Here is a 10,329-nt window from a genome sequence, read left to right on the forward strand (position 1 = left end):
TCTGATCTGTATACTCTCTTTTAACTACTCTAATCTTTATACTCTTTTAACTACTCTACACTTTTTACTCTTTATATTACTCTAATCTTTATACTCTGTTTATACTACTCAAAGTTTTATGCTCTCATTATATTAATCTAATGTTCATATCACATTTTTATCTCTATACTATCCACTATTTATATACATTTTTTATTCATCCACTGTAGTTCCTTTACATGAACTTTTACTCAACAATATATCTCAAAGGTTTTTTAGATTCTCATATTTCCTTCCTTTTCAGCACTAACCTGCTTCACAAGTAGACATCTCACAGTCGTACCCGAGGGGATCATTAAAGCTTAATCTAATCTTATATGCATAATCACATCCTAAAACCACAGTGGAGCAGCTCCACGGGAGCAGCAGGGATTAAGTGCCTGCTTTAAAGGGCACTCCAAAAAACTGTCTGGGGATTCGAACCAGTAACAAGCCGCTGCTGTCGGTGTCGGAGGAAGAACTGGTATACAAACGGAAGTCGCAAACGAGCCAGTTTGCTGACGAGCCGCGTCATGTTCATTGGGCGTTTTCTGTCAGTCTGACCACTGAAAGTTAATCGTGTGTGCTTGACTTACTGTATGTTTCTCCTGAGAGGACTGCAGTGGGATGAACACATTAGATATGGGTATATGTGTAACATTATTCACACACATAACTGAAGAAACTTTGTGTTTGTCGGTTACTGTTCCTCATTGGCCAAAGATAGACACAACTGTCTTTCCGTCACACACAGTCAGTTTTCAATGAATATATATATGCATGTCTGGTCGCACCTTTACTAGCCTCTCACTCTGACTTCTGTCCTGGTTAATCTAATGAACAGAGCCTGCTTGTTTGTATTTTCATCGCATTGCCCCTCACAAGATAGCAGTCTGGTAATTCATGTTGATTAATGTACATGTGGGTGTATCGCACTCACGTGGTTGTGTGCACCTTTGCTGACGATTGTGGTCTTGTTCTACGAGTTTACATTATCTTGTGTCGGTGTTGATTTTGTGTCCAGTACCTGGATTTGATGAGCATCCAAAATGGTCTCTCTCCCACAAATATACAGTGGACAATCAGGACTACAATCTGTGGATCACATCTGGTGGTATGCATGTCAGGGTGTTAGCTTTATGTACAACAAACAAAAGGGACCACTCAAACCAGTCTGATGCAGTAGTTTGAGGTGCTTCGCCGCTGTTTCGTTCTGTTGCTTTATCACGTTTTCAAAAATACAATTTTTGTCATTTTGTCATTTTGTACAGCGATAACACAAATGTATTATGCATTGTTCATTAACAAAATATTAACAAGTGTATGCAGCATAAGTCATTCTGTTTCTGTAGTGTACAAGAGATTATATATTGTATAGTTATTTATTATTTTATGTTTTTTTAAGTCACTGAATGGGAGAGATTCTGGAAAAAAACTATCTTAAACTCAGTCATTTAGTCATTTAACTCAGTCACCATAAAGCTCATGGTGTCAGGGCTCCATGTGAATCGGTGCAATATTTCCAGCTGTACTTGGTCCTGTCGGGTTATAATTTAATTCTTTGGAGGGGACACGAGGCAGTCGGTGATCCCGTCAGATGTAATGGAGCCGAAACATGACGGATCGCTAACCTGTTCTCCACCTCAGTCGGTTCCCCACATCACCCAGAGATGAAGATGTGAGACAGCTCCAGCTCCTGTGGCGTTACGACGGCACATCTATGGCTGCAGCTGTGTTCACACCCACAAGAGCAGATGTTTTAGGTGTGGCAGTGTTGATACAGGTGCCATTTAGAATTTATATTTTATTTTAGTCTTTAAAAAAATTTACATATCAGGAGTTTGTAGTTAGTCCCGCCTACTGTTGGTGCATTGCAGTTTGTGAACTGAACAGTCAAACGGGTTGTTAAGCTACATTAGATAATAAGCCAGGAGTCTCTGGAGGAACCTTTGACCTGACTGGCACCACGTCCTACCGAGGAGGTTCTGTGGAGATCAAACAGACACACCTGTACGAGCCGGGCAGCACATTTGACGGCTTCAACCACCACATCACACCTGGCTAGAACTGGACGTATACCGGCATCACTCTTTATTCTCTATACTTACTCCAGGTGTCACCAAATAGTAGCATTTGTTCTTCTGGAGTAAACTGAATGTGTGGAGTAATTTGAGTACAATATATTTGACCCTCATCATGTTTTGTAATAATGGCTGCCCATTATATATGATATGGCAAGAATAGTTAGAAGCCTCTGAAGTTTAAACCTGTTCTAGTAAAACATCTTTGTTAACCAAGTTAGATGGATAGATAGAAGGATAGATGAATAGATAGATAGATGGAAGGATAGATAGATAAATTGACCTCATGATGAATTCCTTTGTTGTATTCGACCCAAATATTGTCAGTTCCTCGGTCTCAGTGGAGGAGAAAGGTGCACTTCTCTTTAATCATTCTTTTTGGGGAAAGTAGAATGAGGTTGTAAAACAGTTGTAAAACACGTCCTTTTCTTGTTTTCCTGTGTCAGCAGCAAAGACTATAAGAAGTGGACGTCGTCATCGTGATGTCTCCCTTTAGCTTGTGGCTGCTGTGAAGCCTTGAGTTCACACCTCAGCTCTCCCTCCTCCCTCTCCTATTAATCCTTTTATTGCTCGTCTCACAGACAGATTAAATAAGACTCCATCTCCCTTCAAGACAGTCTCAACTCAACTTTACCCTCAAATTTACCCTTAACTTTGTTTGCTCTCAAACTTGCCTTTAGGTCTCTTCTAAAGAAATTCAGCCATGTCTTTATTAACATGTGGGATGATAAGAAAATGAGGTTTGTTATTTGAGACACTCTATGAACTCCAACTGGGCTCCAGACATGACTTACTGTTCAATTTTGACAAAGGCTTTATTTTTGACATGTTAGCCGTTGATCTTTTTTTTTTTGCAACCGCAAAGAGACGATGCAGCAAATTACAACCAAACACTGAATAAAACATTTTTAGTCGACCAAAATGTTTCATGTACAAAGAAAAGGGTCAAAGACAAAAACACAGACAACTTTCAGACCGGACAACGCCGTGGCAGCGACCTGTCAATCACAAGGTAGCCACGCCCTGAAGTATTTGACTCTACATGGACCATAATTTACTAAATGAACATCATGTTGTATTGAAGAAGACTTGAAACTAGAGATTGAGACCATAAACTCATGTTTACAATGTTTACTGAGGGAATAAATCAAGTGAGACATTGAGTCATTTTCTCCAATAATCAGTAAATTGAAAAAAATGCCCTTTACAATTTCCACCTTAAATGACTTGTTTTCTTCAATCAACAGTCCAAACCCCAATGACTTTTTGATTGATTTAGAAAATTGTTACCGTTTCATTTTCTGTTGAGAGACTCGTTAATTCAGCTCTAAAACGCTCTTAACGCTTACTGTTTAAATAGACTTTGACTTGGCTCAGTGGTGTGTGTGAGTGTGTGACAAATACAAATGTAGAATAGAGCTTAAAGTGTGAAATATTGGATTTAGAATGTTCCTAAACACCTCTGTGCTCGTGGGTGTGGAAGCACCGTACAGGAGGTGTTCTGAATATCAACACTCATCCTTTAATCCCTCCACATTACACATGAAGTAAAGCCCGGCGGCCACTGGAGATGTTGTCATAGGCGTCGCGGCAACAACAACCATGTGTCTGATGTTTTTGCCTGTGATTTTCAGGTGTGTGTCAATGTACTCGAATGTGTGCGGTCTTGTTTTGAGATGCACTCAGAACGAGGCACATACGGCGGGGTTCCCACCTCCCTGTCTGTCTCTCTCCCCGTCGGTGTGATGTACCAGAGGACGTCTGACTCTGTGTCAAACACAGACTCTAACCTGCTTCATGGCGCTCACATGGCACCGCAGTGGTTCAGTGGTTCACTGGTTACAGCTGTTGGCTCACAGCCTCAAGGACCCGGGGCTCTGCAGTATGTTTCATATACTCTGTTGTGTTTTAGTATTATACAGGGTTTCCCACTGCATATTTTAGCAGGAGCAGATTGCCTCTCCTGAAATGCCACCTCTACCTTTTAAGATAAATGAAATATAACATTGACCTTCACAGAAAAGGGAGACATGAGTGTCATCCATTTTCTAAACTGAAAGCCAGATGAGATGTTCCAGGATCAGACAGCATAGCAGATTTACAGCGAATGATCGATCACTTCGTAGGTTCACTTCACCGTTCGTCAGAGCAGCAAGTCGCGATAATTGGAACAAGAAAACATTCCGAGTTTGTAGAAGTTGAGAGAAGTAGAGGTGAATGGCTCAATCAGGTGGGGATGTGTGAGGTAAATACAGCTTAGAATGAGCAGAGCTGCCAGTCAAACACCAGTCTGAAGTTTGATCAGCTGGACACATAGTTAGGATGACCAGCTCACCAGTTCCAAACCACAGATACGATGAATGTGGACATTGTTTTGTTCAGCCAGAGCAAGTGTTGCAGTACAGAAAGCGGCCATTATTGAATGTTGTGTGGTGTGAAGGTTGTGTGGTATAATAACGAGTATAACAAGTGACAGAGTCCCCAAAGGGTAAACACAGGACATACAGGACTTTCACCTTGGAGATCAGTGTTCATGTCCCATGTTAAACCAACATTTGACTTTATGCTTGTCGCTGAACGTTACGTAAGAAAGTTGAGCAAGGACAGTTATTTATTCACGTAGTTAAGGTTTGTAGGTTTTGTTCTTACCTTATTATTTTTACACAAACAATCATGGTTTTTCTAACCTTAACTGAGAAGTTTTGTTGCCTAAACCTAACCAATCCTTTCACAACGTTAACCACATTGTGCCTTTGTGATACGAGGCTGGTTCAGAAACATCAACATTAAACGTATCTCGTGGTTGGCAGGAACCTGCAATGCCAACATTTTTTCTGGGTTGATCATGAAACACCGACAACATAGTCACAAACCATAAATCCTATAAATAGTTGGTCTTTGTACGTGTTGTCTTTCCCCGAGCTTGTAGGGAAGTTTGGCCAAATTCAGGACTCTTAATTTGCAAATGAACTGTTTTAGCTGTCCACGGAACATTTTCTTTGGCCTTTCATTGTTGATTAAATGCGAGCGCCCCCTATAAATACACACATGTATAAATAGAAAAGTGTGCCGACAGCTGACCTCAGCCGACTTTGGCTCTCTCTGTAAAGAGCTGACTGAATGAAGTGCTGTCCAGTCATGTAGTTTGATGTCAAGCTGCTGGAGCACTGGCCGGTTTCCAGAGAGGAAGAGGAGCACTGACAGATGGAGAGGAGGAGGAAGAAAAAACAAGATGAAGACAATTAGTTGAGAGAGGCGAAGTGAATTGGTGAAGTAGGGAAACTAGACGGGAGAGAATGAAGGGTAGGTGCAAAAAATAAAGATAGAGGAACTTTTATGTGTGTTTTAAACTGCAGTCTTGCGCAGTGCAATCTTTCATCTTTTTGGTTTCTGAAACTCCTGAATTTAGGAATTGGCCTCTCCTTTTACCTCAGGAGCTCAGAGTCCTTAAAGTGAGTCAGCGCTCTCCTCATGTCTGTCAAGCCTCCGGCCCACTTTGGGTCCAAAAGTCATGATTTATAAAGCAGTGAAAGTAAAGATGTCCAGAAAAGAAACCCTCTCATCAGCTGTCAGAAGCGGTGATGGGTGGGTTGAGTGACACTTGGTGCTAAGACTTCAACTGGGCCAGGAAGTTCTTAAGGTCCTCCTAGACATTCATATCTTATGATAAAAGAGGCACTATTTTCAATGTCTGTGAAACACACTGGATTCAGTAGAGTTGAATGCAATAATAGATTCACTGTGCATCAAAAATAATACAGCAAAACGAGGGCTGGTTGCTATTGTATTAAGACATTCGTCCAGCATCTTTAAGTTTTGTTTCCTGGTTAATCCCTCCCATGTGTTTCCCATGTATCCCACACTGGATAAAACTAGACACGCGGTAAATGAATACAGGCAGGTAATATGAGACAAGTACAATCATCAGAAAAATACACCACAAGGGTGAAGGGAGACGTTCACAGCTAATACCTACCACCTTTATCAGCATGCTCAAGGGGGATGAAAGACTTGGCTCACTTTCAGAGCAAAAATCCATGAATCCATAAGTCAGAAGCCCCTTTTTGTTCAGTCCATTAATCAGCTTGACTTTTACAACATTAATTACAGATAAAAAAAACTCACGACAAACTACAAAATGTAACTGCTTCTCTGACTTTTGTAACTCGTCAATGTCAAAACTGTTGTAAACACAAATGAGGAAGCAAACTAGAGAGTCTCTGCTGTGATTTGAATTTAAAAAAATGCCTGAAGTGACTTCAGATCACTGGTCTTTTTTTAAATAACCTTGTACGTACACTTAACGACACCGGCTTCCGGCTCAGTGACAAAACGGCTGTTGAGATTTAAAGTTTCTGTGCGGTCACCTTCAACGTCACATCAGGATACGCTCCACTAATTAACCGGTCAGAGGGAGCAGGTGGGAGACGTGTGGGTGACTTTAAACATCCAAGTGGACAAAGCATTTAATACAAAACTAATTAATAGGAATACCACCATTGCAAAATGACTTGTCTTTTATTTTTAAGTGGTACCACCTTATTTTACAAAATGTTTAAAGATGGAAGTGTTACGCAATAATCTGATTAATTAGATTTATCCTTTCAGTCATTTCTCACTGTTTCCAGCTCCTTAAATGTGAGGTCTTGATGTTTGACTTTGTCATTCTTCATAGTAAATCACAAAAATCTTAAGGTGTTGGACTGTTGGTCAAATAAAACTAACAATCTTAATACTTCATTCATTTTTGACTATTTTCTGATACTTTAAAGACAAGACGATTTATTATGATCGCAAAATAATCCGTAGATTAATCAAAAATGTAATCTGGTAATGTTACATTGTAAACAACCAGTCCGTGTTTAAATTGACAGGAGCAGAGCTAGTTAACGTTAGCAGCACCGCTAACGGACGAAGGTTCAGTTCTGTTACATTATGATGCGTTCAGGCTCTGTTCAGTGAGAATGAGTATTGGGTGAAGGTAAATTATAACGTTAACATGATGTGTTTACATGTAATCTCGTAAAATGTAGTGTGAAATCATTTTTGGGACGATGGCAAAAAAATAGTCTGGATCCTTGTAGAGACCAGCTGCTATAATCAAACAACAAAGGGATCTGTATCTGCCGATATGGATCATCAAGGATCAGAGATTAGTATCAGCGGCAAAAGAAACGTGATCAGGGATCTCTAACAGTTCTATTTGCTCTCTTTTTTCTGTTGTGTTGATCCGATCTGTGACTCTGATCCGTGATTGCAGTTAAAACACAACTCCAGATGGACACAACATTGATGGCAGTTGACTTTAAAGAGTAACGAAAACCAAAGTGAAAAGCTGAAAGCCAAAATGGGTATTTGGTGGTGTCGACCCTCGTGTCGCTGCAGTGGCCAACCAGCCCTTTGACTTAAACGTTAGTCCTGTGCATCATGAAGGAAGATAGAAATAATAGCGGTGACATTCTCTCTCTCTCTCTCTCTCTCTCTCTCTCTCTCTCTCTCTCTCTCTCATATTACTTTATCCTGCTGTGTGCTCACCCTAACATCCATCCATTCCCCATGAGTGTGTGTGGGTCATCGTGTAGAGACAGTGCTCCACGTCTCACCCTGCAGAATGTGTGCAGAACAGCTGTGATGACTCCTGATGGTGATTTCTCTCTCTTTCATTGCTCCATCTGGCTCTTTCTTCTTTATCGCCCCGCCTCCCTTCCTCCTCGCTGCAGCAATAATAACAGATCTGATGTCACCGTTGCCATGGCGGCCGTGTGATGACTCGGCTGGTTGACTGGTGGCAGACGTCAGTCAATGAATGGATCATTATATACCAGAGTATTTATCAAAACAGGTCACAACTACATGGATTTGGATCAAACTGCAGGCTGTGCAAACAAACCTATAGTATATAGTAGAGTAGTTATTAAATACTAAATGTTCATAAAAACATTCATAAAACTTTATTGTCTTTCACATAATGATATAAAGCTGTCTTCAGTAAGGGTCTCAAAAACAACATAACATAGACTCACATAAAATGACATTAATACAAAAACAATTCAATAAATAAATAAGCAGATGTGCAAAGCTGCATTAGAAAACACTTTATCTGGCCTTTTTATTGACCTATTTCAGTAATAAGATTCTCGATATAAACAGAACTATTGACTTCAAAAAAGTAGAGTTCAGCAGGAAGATGATACACTTACATTTGCTTTAGTAGAGGTAATGTGGTCTGTAATGAGTACTTTGATGATGTCTGTATACTTTAATGATATCAGAGAACACGGTACATATAGTAGCATAATGACTCGCGCTACCAAAGATGATGGTTTTATTATTATTCATTAATTTAATTTCTATAGTTTGTATTTGCCAAAAACAGAAGATCACTTTGGACTTTGCTGTTGGATTTAAAATTGTTGGTACTATTGGTATTCAAACACAAAAACTGTCTTCAGTGGTAGATTATGTTGTTGCTGTTTGAAGAGACATCTGTTATTCAGTCCTGATGTAGCGGAACAACATAGTCTGTGTGTTTGGGATCAACACAACAGTGTGCTTACCATCTGTCAGCCCTACAACTGTATCCTGGTCAATGGAGTATTTATGATGGAGAGTGTGTGTTAAGCCGCTGAACTCTTTGTTCTTAACTTTGGCACACAGTTTAAAAGCTTCTGTTGGACCTACGTTAATGGGATTTAGGTCACCTATCTGGGTCTGTGCATCAGGTCCACCGTAAGTAAGTAGAACTACAGAAAGGAAGAGGCTCAGTGGTCTGATCTGGGATCTGGAATCACTTTAGAGCTGAAACAATTAATCCTTTGAGAGTTGGCAACAATTTTGATAATTGATTGTTTTAACCCATCAAGCAATCGTTCCAAAATGGTCTCCCTCCAGCTTCCCCAATGCTACTTTTTGTTTTCTAAGATTACATCCGTCAAAGACGTTGTGTTTTCTACTCCGTTTGTTTGTTTGTCAGCAGGATTACGGAAAAACTGTCGGCCGATTTTCATGCAACTTTTTACCATTCAGCCATTACACGCTGGAGCGTGTCCTTCTAGTTGTTAAATTGAATATCTTTGGGTTTTGGACTATTGGTCAGATGAAACAAACAACATGAGGACATGTCATAAAGACAGGCAGCCCTAATTCATTTTACATTTGAACAGTGGCGGGCCGTGCATTTTATACCTAGGCCTTCACTGTTGTCCTGCAGCTGAAATACCACCTTATAACCACATGATGGCACCACAGTTATCAGTTTCTAAGGCTGTAACTATGTACGTATTAAATGTACGTACCTATGTACGTATTACATGCACGTACCTATCTACGTAACCTTCGGTACAAGACTTGCAATACGTTTGAATAGTACTAGAGCATCTGGAAAATTCAGAAGCTTATATTTAGGAAAATATAATGTTTTCTGCGCTCATGGAGGACAGTGGGTCTCAGCTGGTCTGGCTGTGGGACCCATCATCACTCCTTAATGACAAGTCACGGCCCAACGAGATCGTCTTATGATTTTACTTTCACAACTTGAGCATTGTACGTACTGCTCTGCAGTGTCTTTCCTCGTCTCAGCCCCCTTTGTCATGGTGTGTGGTACTTCTCACTCAGTCAGAATGCCCATATTTGATTGGCTGAGCTGCATCACGTGATGTGATTCACTACCCGACATGCCTCTGCTGTTTCATTTCACGATAGTCACGTGCTCGCCCACTGACCAATCACAGCACACTCTGCACTCGTGGCAGAGCTGCATGGACACTGAGCTGCACGTAATGCTGACGTCATTATAGGCCGGCTCGCAGGCGCTGACACCTCAAAGAATACGTCCAACATGTCAAACTAAAGATCTGATTGGTTGAACACTATGACAATCAACAATATCATCCCCATTCACTTAAACTGCACTGGATGCACCTGAGACTCTGCAGGCCTCTGCCTCTGTTCTTACCGAGAGACACAGAGGTGAAATCTGATTGGATAAAAGCAGAGAATGCCTTGCAGGCCCTGACGGCCCGCCACTGCATTTGAATGTGTTTGATCAAAGTTGAACAAACTTGTGATTATGTTGATGAGATGTTGGTTTAAATGTTGCACAGCTTAGTGGCGTAGTGTGACTGGGATTAAACTGGTTCCACGCTTACCTTGATAATAACGTGTTAGCCAACATGGGCTGTTCCACTGAAGGCTCCGACTCATTGGCTGATGGTGGCCTGCTTCTCTGATG

Source organism: Anarrhichthys ocellatus, unplaced genomic scaffold, assembly GCF_004355925.1.
Source record: "Anarrhichthys ocellatus isolate YVR2014 unplaced genomic scaffold, GSC_Weel_1.0 scaffold194, whole genome shotgun sequence".
Classification (NCBI taxonomy): Eukaryota; Metazoa; Chordata; class Actinopteri; order Perciformes; family Anarhichadidae; genus Anarrhichthys; species Anarrhichthys ocellatus.